The following is an 18487-nucleotide window of genomic DNA, read 5'->3' on the forward strand; positions in this document are numbered from 1 at the left end:
TTTCAGATTTAAATGTACAAATTTAGCTAGTGTCTCCTTCTATATCACTCTTACTATGAAGGAATGTTTCCATACTTCTGAATGGTCTGGTGAATCTATTTAACTCTGTCCTCAACTCTGCCAATAACAGACAAGGTTTCTTTTTATCTACCCAATCAATTTCATTCAAAATGGAAAAATAACTTGAATCAAATCACCCCTAAACCTTCTGTGTTAGAAGGAATACATATTAATCATTTGTGAGGCATGGCTGTCACTGGCTGGCCAACATTTATTGCCCATCCCAAGTTGCCTTGAGAGCCAACTCTTGCTGTGACTCTGGAGTCATATGTAGGCCAGACCAGGTAAGGATGGCAGATTTCCTTCCCTCAAGGGCATTACTGAATCAGATGGGTTTTTTAACAATTGACAATGGTTTCATGTCATCAGTAGATTATTCATTCCAGGCATTTTCATTGAATTCAAATTCCCCCAGCTGCCGTGGCTGGATTTGAACTCAGGATCTCAGAACCTTTCTGGATTAATAATCTCGAGATAATACCATTGGTCCTGGCACCCCCAAGGGAAATGTAGGGGTAAATTTTCCAGTCCTGCCTGGCGAGAGAATAACAGCGGGCGGGACAGAATATTCAGTGGGCCTTTTCAAGTTACGTTGACCTCGGGCCGAAATTTTTGACCTTGAGGTGTGTGCAACTGGGAAATCCTGCACTAAATTTCTGTGACCCTTGGTGTCTTGGTAGCATTCTGGTTAATCTGTGCTGCATTCCTTGCAAGGCGGCACGGTGGCACAGTGGTTAGCACTGCTGCCTCACAGCGCCAGGAACCCGGGTTCGATCCTGGCCTAGGATCACTGTTTGTGTGGAGTTTGCACGTTCTCCCCGTGTCTGCGTGGGTTTCCTCCAGGCGCTCCAGTTTCCTCCGACAGATGGACAGGTTATTTGAGTGGCCACGATAAATTGCGCCTTAGTGTCAAGGGGACTAGAAGGATAAATATGTGGGGTTATTTGGATAGGGCCTGGATGTTGTCAGTACAGGCTCGATGGGCCAAATGGCTTCCTTCTGCACTTTAGTGATTCTATCCTTTCTGAAGCTCAGTGTCCGGAACTGCCCGCTGAAGTTCTTGAGTAAAGATGTATTGTCAGCTTCAGTGCTTCTACCTCAGAATCATCAATAAAAAATTAGCAGATGATTATGGGCGCATTTTGTGGTCAGCCAATAGTAGATGGAGGGCATAAGTAGGCAATGCACTCAGTTGGCCCATGCCACATGCTTATTCCTATGATCCTAACCACTTAAGTGGAGCAGATTGTAACATTATTTTAGCAATTCGCAATGGTGCATTGAGTCCCTGGACTCCTTAACTCATTACGTCCATCTTTTATTGATGGTGATTGATTGCTGACTCACCCTTCTCCCTCCTCCAATTGCTTGGCTGAGCGAGGAATGGGAATGTAATACTGGCAGCCTCGGGGATTCTTGCATTTCATTTCCCTGTGTGCCCCTCCTATCTCAATTCCCTCCCCCCCTACCACCCCCTACATACCCAGCCCCATCCAATGAAGGTAATTTGCTAATCCATGGATACTTCATGCTAAGGAGGCGTTTTTTCCTAATGTACAATATTAACAGCAACAGCGAGGACGGAATATTGTAGCTGGGCCTAACTGATGCTACACAGAACTCACCGTTCGACGGTGAGCCTTAAATTCCCCCACCTCTCACATACACTTTCTCTTCCCCCCACCATTGCACACACACACACACACACACACACACACACACACACACACACACACACACACACACACACACACACACACACACACACACACACACATATTCTCCTTCTTCCCCCCTTCTCTTCTCCACAACCTGTGCACATTCTTTCTATGTTCTTATGTTCCCCCACCCGCTTAAACTTGCTCCATCCCTGCACCCACCAGTGACATCGTGAGACGTTTTGAGGTGCAGGAGCTGTAAGAAAGTGTGTTGGCCGTTACATTTCTCAACATTCATAGAATCCTACAGTGCAGAAAGAGGCCATTCGGCCCATCGAGTCTGCATTGACCACAATCCCAACCAGGCCCTATTCCCATAACCCCACACATTTACCCTGCTAACCGTCCTGACATTAAGGTCAATTTAGCACGGCCAATCAACCTAATGCACACATCTTAGGATTGTAGGAGGAAACCGGAGCACCCGCACGCAGATACAGTAAGAATGTGCAAAGTTCACACAGGCAGTGACCCGAGGATGGAATTGAACCCGGGTTCTTGGCTCTGTGAGGCAGCAGTGCTAACCACTGTGCCACTGTGCTGCCCAAATTCTATTCTATTATTTTTCCATGTATTAATCCCTGAATTCCAAACTCTTAGTAACTCTTTTTTTAAATAAAAAATATTTGTGTCAGTCAACATTTCATTTCAAACCATGAATCACTGGATCATTATTATTTCTCTAGGCAACAATTTAATTATGTAAATCTATTAAATCTATTAAAAACATGTATTATCAATTTTAACCAACAGGATGTGAAACACAACTGTGTAAATCACAGTGGATAGCACTGCTGCCTCACAGTGCCAAGGACCTGGGTTCAATTCCCGGCTTGGATTATTGTCTGTTGTGAGTTTGCACATTCTCCCCGTGTCTGCGTGGGTTTCCTCCAGGAGCTCCAGTTTCCTCCCACAGTTTGAAAGGTGTGCTGATTAAGTGCATTGACCCTAACAGGCTCTAGACTGTGGCACTTTTCACTGTATGTTAATACATGTGACAATAGTAAATCAAATCAAATCAAATGATGGTTCTGGTCACTAACAGAAGTTGTAAAGTTTTTCCATGGGAATGCCAGCCGATCAGTTGCTTTTTTCCCATTTATTTTTGACATTCAATCGTGGCTTCCATTGATTTCAGCTGTATCTGATACCTATATGTGCAGGCTTGCAAATATTTTATACCCTGAAATATTTATGTATGTATTTATTTATGTATTTATATTCATCCAGGGGGCACTGATGGCTGGGCAAGCATGTATTGGCCATCCCTAATTGCTCCTTGAACTGAATGACTCTAGTCTATTTCAGAGGCATTTAAGAGTCAACCACATTGCTGTGGCTCTGGAGGCACATGTAGGCCAGACAAGGTAAAGACGGCAGATTTCCTTCCCTAAAGGACGTTAGTGAATATAGGACATAGGAATTTGGAGCAGAAGTAGGTAACTCAGCTCTTCCAGCCTGCTCCGCCATTCAATCAGGTCATGGCTAATCTCTTCCAGATGCGTTTTTATGACAATCGGCAATTGTTTATATAGATGATCTGGAGGAGGGAACCGAGTGCAGGGTGTCGAAATTTGCTGATGACACCAAGATTGGGGGAAAGGCAAATTGTGCGGAGGGTGTGGAGAGTCTGCAGAAGGATCTAGATAGGCTGGGCGAATGGGCCAGGAAATGGCAAATGGAATTTAATGTTGGCAAGTGTGAGGTGGTCCACTTTGGTAGGAAGAATGGTAGGAAGGACTATTACTTACGTGGCGAAAAACTGCAGCAGGCGACGGTGCAGAGGGACCTCGGGGTCCTTGTGCATGAGTCGCAAAAACCCAGCTTGCAGGTGCAGCAGGTGGTCAGGAAGGCGAATGGGATGCTGGCCTTCATAGCGAGGGGGATTGAATATAAAAGTAGGGAGGTCTTGCTGCAGCTGTATAGGGCATTGGTGAGGCCGCAGCTGGAGTACTGTGTGCAGTTTTGGGCGCCGCACCTGCGCAAGGATATTTTGGCCCTGGAGGGAGTGCAGAGGAGGTTTACTAGGCTGATACCGGAGTTGAGGGGATTGAGCTATGAGGAGAGGCTGAATAAACTAGGCTTGTACTCGTTAGAGTTTAGAAGAATGAGGGGAGATCTCATTGAGACGTATAAGATGATGAATGGGATGGATAGGATAGAGGTGGAGAGACTCTTCCCGCTCAAAAAAGACAGTAGGACTAGGGGGCACAGCCTCAAGATAAAGGGGAGGCGGTTTAGAACGGAGTTGAGGAGGAACTTCTTCACTCAAAGGGTGGTGAATCTCTGGAATTCTCTGCCCGTTGAAGTGGTGGAGGCTGCCTCGCTAAATATTTTTAAGAAGCGGGTTGATGGGTTCTTGATAAGAGAGGGGATTAAGGGTTATGGGGAGAGGGCGGGAAAGTGGAACTGAGCCACAACAGATCAGCCATGATCTTATTGAATGGCGGGGCAGGCTCGAAGGGCTAGATGGCTTACTCCTGCTCCTATTTCTTATGTTCTTATGTTCTTATAATTGTTTCCAGATTTTTACTGAATTCAAATTTCACCATCTGCTGTGGTGGGATTCGAACCCAGGTCCTCAGAGCATAACCCACTGGGTCTCCAGATTATTAACCCAGTTACAATACCAACAATCCATTGCTTCTCCCTTAAATATTTATTTCTGATGTTACTTTTTGACTCTTTGTATAAATGACTTTATTTTTCTTCTCTATAACTTTCCAATCAACGGCACACCCGTTTCTGAAACCTTTCTTTACGCCTGAAAATGGAACCCATTCTTACAGCTCGTTCCTGGTTGTCCCAGCAATAGTTTTCTCAACCCAATTAAATATGGTGATAAAAGGACTTTCGACGTGAATTGGGGGGTTGTTCAAACGTGGAATGTTCCCACCAGAAATGGTGACAGGAATTAGACTCCATCCCACGTTACATTTCTGAAATTAAAAAAAAAGATGTATAGGAAATAGGATGTCCTGAGTAGTTCTTTCCTGAGAGCTATGCAGCGACGATGGTGGCCAAATAACTTCCATCTGTGCTGTGAAATTCTACAGTACCCACATGAAAATTGATATCATCTCAAGAACTTTGTCTATTCGTCTTTGATGATAATATTGCAGACAGTTTTGAAAAGTTTCCGAAGGAGTGGTGTATTTACAGTGGTGCTGCACTTTCTGACAAGTAGAGAAAGGCATGATGTGGAGATGCCAGCGTTGGATTGGGGTAAACACAGTAAGAAGTCTCACAACACCAGGTTAAAGTGAGACTTCTTACTAAGTAGAGAAAGGTACAGGTTTTTACCCTATTAAATCTCATGGGCCACAAGACTACGTGGAGAAAAATTTGATTTTTTTTTCCCAGGTAGAGAAGGAAATACCGTGGACGGCACGATGGCACAGTGGTTAGCACTGCTGCCTCACAGTGTCAGGGACCCAGGTTCAATTCTCAGCTTGGGTCACTGTCTGTGTAGAGTTTGCACATTCTCCCTGTGTCTGCGTGGGTTTCCTCTGAGTGCACCAGTTTCCTCCCACAGTCTGAAAGATGTGCTGGGTAGGTACATTGACCTGAACAGGTGCCGGAGTGTGGCAACTAGGGGAATTTCACAGTAACTTCATTGCAGTGTTAATGTAAGCCTTACTTGTGACGAAGGACGAAACTTAACTTACTTAAAAGCAGACACCAAGATAATCCTGAAACAGTTCAAGAAGACCTGTCTCCTGGTTAAAAAAATCCTCAGTAGACGTATTCAATTCAATGAACTACACAAGCACTCACCTGACAAAGGAACAGCGTTCCGAAATCTTGTGGGTTTAGTATCAAATAAACTTGTTGGACTTTAACCTGCCATTGTGAGACATCTTACTGGATAAGTAATCCAGAGATCCAGAAATCTGGGTTCAAATCCCACCACGACACATGGTTAAATTTGAATTCAATAAAAATCTGCAATTAAAAAAGTCTAATGATGACCACAAAACCCATTGTTGATTATACAAAAAAATGCCAACTGCTTCACTGATATCCTTTAGGGGAGGAAATCTGCTGTCCTTGCCTAGTCTAGCCTATGAGTAACTCCAGTCCGTAGCAATGTGGTTGACTCTTCAATATCCTCAGGAATGGGCAATAAATGCTGGCCCAGCCAGCCATACCCATATCCCATGAACGAATAAAAAAAAATAGTGGTTTTACTCCTTCTAACCTTTCCTGGGTAACCATTACTGTAAAACAGCCGGCATCATCTGAAGTCTCTGATATAAATTGGACCAGTCAGTTTAACATCAATGGTGGGAAAGTTTCCAGAAACAATTATTTGAGATAGCATTAGCAGTCACATGGAAAATGTGGGTTGATCAGGAAGAGTTAGCATGGATTTCTAAAAGGGAAATCATGTTTAAACAAACTTGCTGGAGTTTTTTTGAGGCGATAACAGAGAAGGTTGATAAGGGCAATACTGTTGGTGTGGTGTACATGGACTTTCAGAAGGCGTTCATTATAATACCACACAACAGATTTGTGAGAAATGTCATGGAAGGGGCGTTTATAATGTAGATATGAGGCTGGCTGAATAATAAGAAGCAGAGTAATGGGCAATGGGTATTTTTCAGGCTGGAGGAAGGTTTGTAATGGAGTTCCCAGGGGTCAGACCCTTGTTTTTCCTGATACATATTAATGATCTAGATCACGGTGAGCAGGGGACAATTTTAAAGTTAGCAGATGATACCACTCTTAGAAGCATTGTAAACTGTGAGGAGGACAGTGCCAAACTTCGAAAGGACATAGACAAGTTGGTGGAGTGGGCAGCTAGGTGGCAGAGGTTCAATAGAAAGAATTCTAAAGGGGATGCAAGGCAAAGGACCTGGGTGTATAAGTGTATAGGTCATTGAAGGTGGCAAGACAGGTGGAGAGAACAGTTAATAAAGCAGGGAGTATCCTGGGCTTTATGACAGGAGCGTAGGATACAAGAACAAGGAAGCTTTGATGAACTTATTTAAGACACTAGTTAGACCTTAGATGGAATATTCGGTACAGTGTTGGGTGCTACACCGATGTGAACGCGTAGGAGAGAGGGCAGAAGAGATTACCCACAATGGTCCCAGAGTGGAGAACTTTCAGTTATAAGGATTGATTGGCGAGGTTGGGACCTTACTCCTTGGAGAGAAGAAGACTAAGAGGAGATTTCATCAAGATGTTCAAAATCATGAGTAGGCTGGACACAGTAGAGAAACTGTTCTCACTCGTAAAAGGATCAAGGACGAGAGGACACAGATTTAAAATGATTTCAAAAGAGGCAAACGTGACATGAGAAAAACCTTTTTCACACAGCAAGTGGTTGGGGTATGGAATGCACTTCCTGGAAGTGTGGTGGAGGCAGGTTCAATCAGGGTATTCAAGAGGGCATTAGATCATTACTTGAATAGAAACAATGCGCGGGGGCATGGGGAAAAGACTGGAGAATGGCACTTAGTCAGGATGTTCGTTTGGATAGCTAGTACTAATGTGATGGAGTAAATGGCCTCCTTCTGCACCATTACAATTCTGTCATTCTTGATCAGATGGTTCCCAGTGCAGGGCAATTCCATGAGGAAAGTTTCTGTGGAATATTAATTCTCTGAGGAAAGTTCTATCATCAGAATTCCCTGGGGATGAAGTAGAAATGGTCAAGAGCTTCAATATTTTAGGTATCCAGGTCATCAACAACCTGTCCTGGTACCCCCATGCTGGCGCTATAGTTAAGAAAGCCCACCAATGCTTGTAGTTTCTCAGAAGGCTAAGGAAATTTGGCATGTCAGCTATGAATGTCACCAACTTTTACACATGCATCATAGAAAGCATTCTTTCTGGATGTATTACAGCTTAGTATGGCTCCTGCTCTGCTCAAGACCGCAAGGAACGATAAAAGGTTGTGAATGTAGCCCAATCAACCATGCAAATCAGCCTCCTATCCATTGATTCTTTCCACACTACCTGCTGCCTCGGCAAAGCAGCCAGTATAATTAAGGAACCCATGCACCCTGGACATTCTCTCTTCCACCAGCTTCCATCGGGAAAAAGATACAAAAATCTGAGGTCACATACCAACCGACCCAAGAACAGCGTCTTCCCTGCTGCTGTCAGGCTTTTGAATGGACTTACCTTGCATTAGGTTGATCTTTCTCTACATCCTCGCTATGACTGTAACATGATGTTCTGCACTCTCTCATTTCCTTCTCTATGAACAGTATGCTTTGTCTGTATAGTGCGCAAGAAACAATACTTTTCACTGTATGTTAATACATGTGACAATAATAAATCAAATCAAGTCACTCTTACCTGTTCTGGCGTACATGTGAATTCAGACCCATAACAATATGGTTGACTTTTAACTGAAATAGCCTAACAAGCCATGCCCTTCAAGGGAATGGACAATAAATATAGGCCTTGCCAGTGACACCCACATCCCTTGAAAGAATAAACAAAAAAATTTCTACCTCAACTCCAATTACTTGTCTATCATCCAAGTCCCTTGATAGCCTGGCCTGGTACAGTGGTTAACACTTTTGCTTCACAGAACCAGGGACCCAGGTTCAATTCCAGCCTTGGTGTCCATGTGGAGTTTAGACATTCTCCTGGGATACCTGTGGGTGCTCCAGTTTCCTCCTACAGTCCAAAGATGTACAGGTTAGATGGACTGGCCTTTTGGAGTTACCCCGTGGTGTTCCAAAATGTGTAAGATTAGGTGGATTAGCCACGGTAAGTGCGTGGGGTTACAGGAATATGGAGGGGGGGGTGGGTGGTAGTGGGCCTGGGTAAGATGTCCTGTTGGACAGTCGGTACAGATTCCGTGGACCGAATCACCTCCTTCTGCACTGTAAGGGGTTCTATAGCGTCTAGGGTAAAATTCATGTGGAACTATGGCGGAATTCTCCTATCCCGTCCGCCATTGGAATTCCGGTGAGTGGGGGAGGGGTTGGACCATGTAAAAGTCCATCGGAGTTGGGCGGGAATCTCCGCTTCCCAGGCAAGCGCGTCTGGAGAGTCCCACCCGACATCTGTCAGATCCTTCGCACTGAATCCTCTCGCCACTTTTAAAACCAGCACCACCACTTCGCCGCTGAGAGAGAAAAAGAAACCCTGAGATAAACTGCTGTGCGACCCGAGATACCCAATACCAGGCAAGGTCAAAGGTCAGCTTAATTAGGCTTGAAGGCAAACAATGAAGGTAAACAAACAGTTTGTAAGTTTGGCTGGAGGTTGCCTGCGGGGGGGGGGAGGACGGGTGTCAAGGAAACTTGTTCACCGGGGAATAATGGATCTAACGATATCTGTGGAAAAGGTTCCAGTCATCTCCAAGGTGAGGCCCCTGTCTCGTCTGCGAGGCTGAAGATTTCTAAATTCCACGGCTACTCACAGGGTTGTGTTACAGACAGGGTTCAGATCAATTAAAGTGACACGCTACAACAGACTGGGTGGTGTGATGGTGTACTAACTCTGTTAAACCAATCAATGCAAGCAAAGGTGTTGTCTGTTAATAGGATTAGGGCTACTCTCACTGAGCCTTGCTTGCTTAAGGCAACCTGAAGGATGCAAAATAGTTTACGCTCTAAGTATAGAACTGGCGAATCTAAAACATTTTTCATGGCTCAGCAGCAAGTCACATTCATGTAGCACCTTAAATACACTGAAGCAAGCCACTCAGGAGCATCATGGATGATAATTTGAGGATCAGTACTGAGGTGAGGAGAAATTTCTTCACCCAGCGAATGGCGAATCTGTGTAATTCACTAGTACACAAAGTAGTTGAGGCCAAAACGTTGTGTGATTTCAAGATTAGAGGAACAAACAGGCTTAGATTAACATCGCAATGAAGTTACAGTGAAAATCCCCTAGTTGCGGCGCCTGTTCGGGTACACTGAGGGAGAATTTAGCGTGCCCAATGCACCAAACCAGCACGTCTTTCGGACTGTGAGGAGAAAACCGGAGCGCTCAGAGGAAACCCACACAGACATGCGGAGAATATGCACAGGCAGTGACCCAAGCCGGGAATCGAACCTGTGTCCCTGGTGTTGTGAGGCAGCAGTGCTAACCACTGTGCCACCGTGCTGCCCTCTTAGATACAGCTCTTGGGGCTAAAGGGATGAAGGGATATGGGGGGGAAGGTGGGATCAGGATATTGAATTTGATGATCAGCCATGATCATAATGAATAGCAGAGTGGGATCGAAGGACCTCCTCCTGCTTCTACTTGTTATGTTTCTATCATAAAGTGTGACCTTGAGTCACATAGTAAGTTGGTCACCAAATGTTTGGCCTAAAAGGTAGGTTTTAAGAGCAGATTTAAAGTAGGAAAGATAAGGAGGTGGAGAGATGTGGGGAGAGAATTCCAAAACCTGTGGCACAGACAACTGAAAGCACAACCACCAATGGTGGAACAGCAATTGGGAATGGACAATGAGAGAGAAGTGTGGACATCTCAGAGGGTTGCAGAGTATGAGGTGATTTCAGAGATAGGGAGAACTGAAGACAAGGAGGGAAATGAAAACAAGGATGAGGCTTTTAAAATCAAGATGTTGCCTGACTGGGAGCCAGCGTAGGTCAACAAGCATGAAGATAATGGGCGAACAGGACTTGGTGTAAACTAAGACACGGGCAGCACAGTTTAGAGAGGCTAAGGGGAAAACACTCAGAGAGTGGTGAAATGGCCAGGTCTGGAGGCCTTCGGAATCAGGTATTCCCAGAGCAGTGCCGTGACTGTTGGATGTGAGAAACGCAGCAGCCAAGTTCTCACAGCAAGGGCCCACAATCAAATGAAAGGCCAGATAATCTGTTCTAGTGATGCTGATTGAGAGATTAACATTGAAAAGGATGCCAGAGAGAACTCCCTTGTTCTCGTTTGCGATAAAGCCATAAAACCAAAGATCATTACAGCACAGAAACAGGTCTTTTGGCCCTTCTTGGCTGTGTCGAACCATTTTTCTGCCTAGTCCCATATCCCTCCACACCCCTCTCATCCATGTTCCTGTCCAAATTTTTCTTAAATATTAAAAGTGAGCCCACATTTACCACTTCATCCGGCAGCTCATTCCACACTCCCACCACTCCCTATGTGAAGAAGCCCCCCGCTAATATTCCCTTTAAACTTTTCCCCCTTCACCCTTAACCCATGTCCTCTAGTTTTTTTCTCCTCTAGCCTCAGTGGAAAAAGTCTGCTTGCATTCACTCTATCTATACCCATCATACTTTTATACATCTTCACCAAATTTCCCCTCATTCTTCTACGCTCCAGGGAATAAAGTCCTAACCTATTCAATCTCTCTCTGTAACTCAGTTTCTCAAGTCCCGGCAATATCCTTGTAAACCTTCTCTGCACTCTTTCAACCTTATTAATATCCTTCCTGTAATTAGGTGACCAAAATTTGGCCTCACCAATGTCTTATACAACCTCATCATAACATTCCAACTCTTATACTCAATAATTTATTAAGGCCAATGTTCCAAAAGTATGCTTTACGACCCTATCTACCTGTAATGCCACTTTTAGGGAATTATGTATCTGTATTCCCAGATCCCTCTGTTGTACTGCACCCTTCAGTGTCCTACCATTTACCATAGAAATGGAACCTTGGAGACCAAAGATCCAGAAGAGAGAAAAGCAGAGGTGGAAATGGTGGGCTGAAAATTAGCAAGAGAATTCGAGTGCAGGGTGTCGAAATTTGCTGATGACACCAAGATTGGGGGAAAGGCAAATTGTGCGGAGGGTGTGGAGAGTCTGCAGAAGGATCTAGATAGGCTGAGCGAATGGGCCAGGAAATGGCAAATGGAATTTAATGTTGGCAAGTGTGAGGTGGTCCACTTTGGTAGGAAGAATGGTAGGAAGGACTATTACTTACGTGGCGAAAAACTGCAGCAGGCGACGGTGCAGAGGGACCTCGGGGTCCTTGTGCATGAGTCGCAAAAACCCAGCTTGCAGGTGCAGCAGGTGGTCAGGAAGGCGAATGGGATGCTGGCCTTCATAGCGAGGGGGATTGAATATAAAAGTAGGGAGGTCTTGCTGCAGCTGTATAGGGCATTGGTGAGGCCGCAGCTGGAGTACTGTGTGCAGTTTTGGGCGCCGCACCTGCGCAAGGATATTTTGGCCCTGGAGGGAGTGCAGAGGAGGTTTACTAGGCTGATACCGGAGTTGAGGGGATTGAGCTATGTGGAGAGGCTGAATAAACTAGGCTTGTACTCGTTAGAGTTTAGAAGAATGAGGGGAGATCTCATTGAGACGTATAAGATGATGAATGGGATGGATAGGATAGAGGTGGAGAGACTCTTCCCGCTCAAAAAAGACAGTAGGACTAGGGGGCACAGCCTCAAGATAAAGGGGAGGCGGTTTAGAACGGAGTTGAGGAGGAACTTCTTCACTCAAAGGGTGGTGAATCTCTGGAATTCTCTGCCCGTTGAAGTGGTGGAGGCTGCCTCGCTAAATATTTTTAAGAAGCGGGTTGATGGGTTCTTGATAAGAGAGGGGATTAAGGGTTATGGGGAGAGGGCGGGAATGTGGAACTGAGCCACAACAGATCAGCCATGATCTTATTGAATGGCGGGGCAGGCTCGAAGGGCTAGATGGCCTACTCCTGCTCCTATTTCTTATGTTCTTATGTTCTTATGTAGAATTTCAAAGACAAAGCTGTCATATCACCCCCCAGCCTTCTCTGCTCCAAAGAAAACAATCCAAGCCTATCAAGTCGCTCGTTATGGCTCGAATGCCCCATCCCAGGCAACATCCTGGTGAACCTCCTCTGTATCCCCTGCTGTTAAAAAAGTTCACACACATCTGAATGGGTGAGCTCTTTCCTGTTGCCTTTAGGGGTCAACTCACAGTAGACGTCAGCAAGGTATTGATGAAGTGCAGCTCATGGAGGATCGTAGCAAATTAACAACTTCTAATCTTAAAGTTAATTTATTAGTCACAAGTAAGGCTTACATTAATGCTGCAATGAAGTGACAGTGAAATTCACCTAGTCACCACACTCCGGTGCCTGTTCAGGTCAATGCATCTAACCAGCATGTTTTTTGGACTGTGTGAGAAAACCAGAGCACTCAGAGGAATCCACGCAGACGTGGTGAGAATATGCAAACTTGGGTCACAAACAGTGACCCAAGTTGGGAATCGAACCCGGGTCCCTGGCGCTGTGAGGCTAACCACTGTGCCTTCCCGTAGAATCCTTACAGTGCAGGAGGTAGTCATTCAGCCCATCAAGCCTGCATGGATTCCAATCCCACCCAGGCCTTACCCCACATATTTACCCTAACTACTCCCCCTGACATTAAGGGGCAAATTAGCATGGCCAGTCCACCTAACCTGCACATCGTCGCAGTGTGGGTGGAAACCAGCGCACCCAGAGGAAACTCAAGCAGACATGGGAAAAACGTGCAGACTCCACACAGACAATTACCCTCGACCAGAATTAAACCCAGGCCAAGGGCGGCAGGGTGGCACAGTGGTTAGCACTGCTGCCTCATAGTGCCAGCGACCCAGGTTCAGTTCCCGGCTTGGGCGATAATGTGGAGTTTTCGCATTCTCTCTGCGTTTGCGTGGGTTTGCTCCGGTTTCCCCCTACACCCCAAAGTCGTGCAGGTTAGGTGGATTGGCCATGCTGAATTGCCCCTTAGTCTCAGGGGGCACTAGCTAGGGTAAGTACATGGGGTTACGGGGATGGGGCTTGGTTGGGGTTTGCTGTCAGTGCAGACCTGATGGGCTGAATGGCCTCCTCCTGCACTGCAGGTATTGTATGATTCTAACCTAGGCCCCTGGCATTGTGAGGAAACAGTGCCACACATGTCACACACATATCTGGGTGCCAGAAGCCCCTGTCCGCTTTATGTTTTATTAATAGTAAGAGCTGTTAGGTACATTAGATGATAATCCAGGGCAAATTAACTCATTGTGTAAATCTTAGCGCACTCATAGTACCCCCCTTTGCCAACACTTTAAACCCTGTTACAGATCCTTCTGCAGTGTTTCGCCCTCTGCAGTGAAATTGCCGTGACTCCAAGGGTTGCCAAGTGGGCTGTTTAAAAATAAAAGTGAAGATGCTTTAAGTAGCATTGACTTGAAAGGTGAAAGTTATTTGAGCTGTTTATTTGGCTTCTCTAGAGTGGCTGAGACTATGTTACTAAGTAACCCTGTATATGATTCAACTTCTTGTTTGGTGAAAGTTCATTGCCACCAATGACAGCCTCTTCAAAGGAGTGCTCGACGGTGTGGTGCGGGGGCCGGGGAGGGATACTGGCGGCAGATGAAACTACACTTAGAGTCAGGGAGGAGCCCCTCACCGTCAGCTGCGGAGGAACTGGAGGCTGTATATGCAGGCTGTCAGTCTGCTGTCAGACACACTATCTATTCTCTCTCTCTGTCTCTCTCAGAGCTGATGAAAGAGTTCTCTCTTCCTTGCGTTGACAAGGGCAGGCTTTGTTGATACAGGTCGGAGTGAGAAATTGGGAGGATAAATGAAAGAGCTTGTGTAGAGGAACAGGGGACAACTCACCTTGCTGTCATTTCTCTCAAGCTGGGGGAGCAACAAAGGAGATTTTGACATTGTTCTATCTGAAGATTTCGAAGTGTCTAAGGACCATTAATTACACAGACATGGAATGGTTACAATAGAGAAGAAGGTCATTCCAAATGTGTGTGCATGTTAGTTCCATTTCATAGAAACGTAGAAAAACTACAGCACAATACAGGCCCTTCGGCCCACAAGGTTGTGCCGAGCATGTCCCTACCTTAGAGATGACTAGGCTTACCTATAACCCTCTATCTTACTAAGTTCCATGTACTTATCTAAAAGTCTCTTAAAAGACCCTATCGAATCCGCCTCCATCACTGTTCCTGGCAGCCGATTCCACGCACCCACCACCCTCTGAGTGAAAAACTTACCCCTGACATCTCCTCTGTACCTACTCCCCAGCACCTTAAACCTCTTGTGGCAACCATTTCAGCCCTGGGAAAAAGCCTCTGACTATCCACTCAATCAATACCCCTCAACATCTTATACACCTCTATCAGGTTACCCCTCATCCTTCTTCTCTCCAAGGAGAAAAGGCCAAGCTCCCTCAACCTATCCTCATAAGGCATGCTCCCCAATCCAGGCAACATCCTTGTAAATCTCTTCTCCACCCTTTCTATGGCTTCCACATCCTTTATGTAATGAGGTGACCAGCACTGAGCACAGTACTCCAAGTCTGGTCTGACCAGGGTCAGACCACCTTTTCAAAGAACAAAGAAAATTACAGCACAGGGACAGGCCCTTCAGCCCTCCAAGCCTGCACCGACCATGCCGCCCAACTGAATTAAAACCCCCTACCCTTCCGGAAACCTCATCCTTCTATTCCCATCCTATTCATGTATTTGTTAAGACACCCCTTAAAAGTCACCATCATATCTGCTTCCATGACCTCTCCCGGCAGTGAGTTCCATGCACCCACTACACTCTGTATAAAAAACTTGCCTCGTACATCTCCTTTAAGTCCTGCCCCTCGCACTTCAAACCTATGTCCCCTAGTAATTGGCCCTTCCACCCTGGGAAAAAGCTTCTGACTATTCACTCTGTCCATGTTCCTTGAAATCTTGTAGACTTCTATTAGGAAGTAGCCACAGCCTTGCAGATATTAATTCTTCAGAGGGTGGCACAGTGGTTAGCACTGCTGCGTCACAGCTCCAGGGACCTGTGTTCAATTCCGGCCTTGGGTGACGTTCTATGTGGAGTTTGCATGTTTTGATTTATTATTGTCACATGCATTGGGATGCAATGAAAAGTATTGTTTCTTGTGCGCTATACTGACAAAATATACTATTCATGGAATACATAGGGGAGAAGGAAAGGTGAGTGTGCAGAATATAGTTTTGCAGTTACAGATAGGGTATAGAGAAAGGTCAGCTGTTATGTTCTCCCCGTGTCTTCATGGTGCTCCAATTTCCTCTCACAGTCCAAAAATGTGCAAGTTGGGAGAGTTGGCCATGCTAAATTGTCCCTTAACATCCCATTAGCCATGGGAAATGTGTAGGGTGACGGGGATGGTTTTGGCAGGGGAGGGGGCCTAGGTAAGATATTCCGTCAGAGAATCGGTGCAGTGTCAATGGGCCGAATGGCCTCTTCTGCACTGTAGGGATTCTGTGATCCGACGGTAACTCTTCAAGCCCCATTGAAAGCTATGATTGAATCTGCCTCCGCTCACTCTCAGGCAGTGCATGTTTTGATTTATTATCAGCTCCTTTTCCACCATGGACTTTTTTTCCCCAATCATCTGAAATTATTGTCTTTCATATTTTGACACTTCCACCAATGGAGGCACTTTCTCCCTAACTATCTCCCCAGACCCCACATGATTTTGAACACCTCTATCAAATCTCCTTCGAACCTTCTCTTCTCCAACCCCAACCTTTCCTATCTATCAACGTCACTGAAGTCTCTCACCCTTGGAACCATTTTCGCAAATTCTTTCTACATTCTTTCTAATGTCTTCAGATCTTTACTGAAATGTGGTGCGTAGAATTGGGCACAATACTCCAGTTTGGGGGGAATCTTGAGCCCATGTTTGCCGTCTGAGAGGACAATGACGTGAGTGGAAAATCCAAAGAGAATCGTGCATCCCGATTTACCACGCTCCTCGCCAGTGACATCATGAGGTTAACACTCACAAAGGGCGAGAACTTCATTTTAATAGATTTCCAAACATTTTAATATCATTACCCAGTACACCGTCCCCATCACATGACTCCCCTCAGCGAGGCTACTAACAGCATTTTTAAAAATGAGACTCAGTTGAGGGGATCAGCACGAGGGGGGGGGGTGTGGGGTGCAAAGGTATGTATAGTGCCAGGCAAGACAGCAACACAGGGCACTGCTCTGGCACAGTTTGTGCCAGGGTAGTGCTAGGGGACAGTGCCAGGGGACTGTAGCTGGGGCGCATTCTTATTGAAGCCCCTTAGCCTTTGTAGCGAGGGGGATTGAATATAAAAGCAGGGAGGTCTTGCTGCAAGTGTACAGGGCACTGGTGAGGCCGCAGCTGGAGTACTGTGTGCAGTTTTGGTTGCCGCACTTACGCAAGATATTTTGGCCTTGGAGGGAGTGCAGAGGAGGTTCACTAGGCTGATACCGGAGTTGAGGGGGTTGGACTATGAAGAGAGACTAAATAGACTGGGTCTGTACTCGTTGGAGTTTAGAAGGATGAAGGGGGATCTTATAGAGACGTATAAGATAATGAAAGGGATGGATAGGGTAGAAGTAGAAAGATTCTTCCTGCTTAGAAAGGACAGCAGGACTAGAGGGCACAGCCTCAAGATAAGGGGGGGGGGCAGTTTAGAACGGAGTTGAGGAGGAACTTCTTCACTCAAAGGGTGGTGAATCTCTGGAATTCTCTGCCTGTTGAAGTGGTGGAGGCTACCTCGCTGAATATATTTAAATCACGGGTAGATAGGTTTTTGACGGACAAGGAAATTAAGGGTTATGGGGAGAGGGCGGGAAAGTGGAACTGATCCACTTCAGATCAGCCATGATCTTATTGAATGGCGGGGCAGGCTTGAAGGGCTAGATGGCCTACTCCTGCTCCTATTTCTTATGTTCTTAGGAGGTGTTGGGGGGGTATGTATAGCAGTTATGCATGGCAGGAGGGAGGAGAATGAGCAATGGGGGAGGGAATGGAGTGGAGCAGTTGAGGGTAGGGAGGAATCCTGGCAATACTTCGGCAGTGTTTGGAGGAGATGAAGAGAGCCCTGGAAGATCATAAGGGGAAGTGTGGGGGGGGTGGTTGGGGAGGCGGGGTGGGGGGGATGATGTTTGTCATGGGGGGTCTGGGGCTGTGGGAGAACCAGCTTCCTCTGTGGGAGTAGGGGGATGTTTATTTCAGGTGCTGATGGGGGCACCTTTAAAGGTGGCACTGAAATTTTTGTTAACTAGCTTTGCGAAATGTATTTTTTCACTTTTAAGAGGCTGAAGATCTGGAGTGAAAACTGGTCTGTTCAGCTGGAGAAACACAGTAAAAAGTCTGACAACACCAGGTTTTAGTCCAACCGATTTATTTGATAATACTCACAAGCTTTCGAGGGGACTGCCTCTTCATCAGGTGAATGGAGAGTTCTGGCCTCAGACAGAGCATGTCTGAGGCCAGAACTCTCCATTCACCTGACGAAGAGGCAGTCCCCTCGAAAGCTTGTGAGTATTATCAAATAAATCGGTTGGACTAAAACCTGGTGTTGTCAGACTTTTTACTGTGTTTACGCCAGTCCAACGCCGGCATACCCACATCACAGCTGGAGAAAAACACGCTGGTTTTCAGTGTCAGAAAAAAAACTGGTAAGATTCCGTCTGTTGTGCCCAAACCAGTTTCACACATGTTTGGTATAACTTCCTTGCTTTTGTATTTAATGCCCCAAATGTATGAAGTTCAGGACGCCTTATGCTTTATTAACCGTGCTCTCAACCTCCCTGTCACCTACGATAATTTGGGTACGTGCACTCCATTTTCTTCTGCACTTACACAACAGTCAAACAGCTTTAATTCCGTCTCCAATACTTGAATGAGTAATAAACAAAAGCGTGCCAAGGAAATAAAGCAATGTAGAATTTTCTTAGCTTGCCCCAGTGATTTTTTTTGTCGATGCTGTTTGAAGTAATGTGCAGGCTAATCTTTAATCTTGGACGATCCTGGAGAGTTGGCACCCCTTGTCTCCATGTTTACCCCCCCGCC

This window comes from Carcharhinus amblyrhynchos, chromosome 1 (assembly GCF_965287045.1).
Source record: "Carcharhinus amblyrhynchos chromosome 1, sCarAmb.v2.hapA, whole genome shotgun sequence".
NCBI classification, from domain to species: domain Eukaryota; kingdom Metazoa; phylum Chordata; class Chondrichthyes; order Carcharhiniformes; family Carcharhinidae; genus Carcharhinus; species Carcharhinus amblyrhynchos.